Below are 1,405 nucleotides of genomic sequence, written 5' to 3' on the forward strand. Positions count from 1 at the left end.
GCATTGTAACTTCACTGATATCGCCTCTAATATTACATTCTACTATTAATCTTTCAATAAATATCAATATATATGTTACAACTCAACTACGATAATTCATTATTTCTAATTAAATGATTTCGTAATTTAATGCTTTAATTCGTTCAAATATTATGAAATTTAAACATTATCGCCTTGTTTAATTCAACAGTAAAGGCAAATGACCAAGGGAGACAACTCCAGTTTTATTTGTAAGTTTACCGATAAAGATACTTACTGTAATACATTTACTACTACAAAACGAGCCAACAAAAGAGCATCTTACATGATAGTTAGGCATGCTAGATATAACAACGAAATCTTCCTCAAATTATACACAATGGTTTCTATTTTTTACAAAGTTGAAAACTAACCAGTGCCGGTTGTCAAGCGGTGGTGGGGGACAAATACAGCTTACGCACGCACGCACGCACACACACACACACACACATATGATATCTGTATATATTACTAACGTACGTTCGAGCCGTTGTTCGATGTCCGGCATAAGTAATATAATGTTTCGTTGAAATATAGACATACATTCAAGAAACAATTATGTAAAGGAAGTAAGACAATATTGAAGTATAAGAAACGTGTAACAGATCAAAATATATAATTAGCTTTAAAAATTTTTTATTTCTAAATCCATTTGATAAAACAAACCACTGATGAAAGTCTTTTACAATTAATGCCTGTAACGTAGTTGGGGAGGAGTCAATGGGATGATCCACCCCGGACGGCACTTTTATGGAGTGGTACTTATGGATCTGCTGATACCGGTTGTTCCACTGGAGGGAGAAAATTTAGAAACGCAAGTGGAGAGACTGTCCAAAGTGGTGGAAGAAAAGAAGGTACCAAGAACGGAGCAGGAAAAAAAAAACTAATAAGAAAAGGAAAATTTCGATGGAATTTTGTGATGTACGCAAAAAGCAAACAAACTGGAAAGAAAATATTAACCCTAAAACCCTCAAGCTAAAACCAGTGCAAACGCACGAACGATGTCATAAATAACTAAACATACACCGCCGGAACGTCTTGTTGACAAACCACAGTAGTAAATGTTTTCACCTCAATAGACGTCATTGATTGGTTGAAGTTACCGAAATACGACAACTTTAACATGAAATAACTTCGAAAATAAACAATTTTCTTAAAAACGCCAATGTTTTAAATGACACATTCTACCAGTATACGAATTTTGAAAGTGTTTAGTTACAAAAGATTATTTTTTCCATGTGCCGGCCAAAAGGAAAAGATCCCAATATTTTTACTGCGTCTTTTCAGTCTAATACCGGAGGTAAGGTTTCAAACCTCACCTCCAGCCCACTTGGATCGATCTCTGATCCAAAAGTTTCATGAATTTTTCTTCGTCTATATTTTATTT

The sequence above is a fragment of the Octopus bimaculoides genome, chromosome 18 (genome assembly GCF_001194135.2).
Source record: "Octopus bimaculoides isolate UCB-OBI-ISO-001 chromosome 18, ASM119413v2, whole genome shotgun sequence".
Lineage (NCBI taxonomy): Eukaryota > Metazoa > Mollusca > Cephalopoda > Octopoda > Octopodidae > Octopus > Octopus bimaculoides.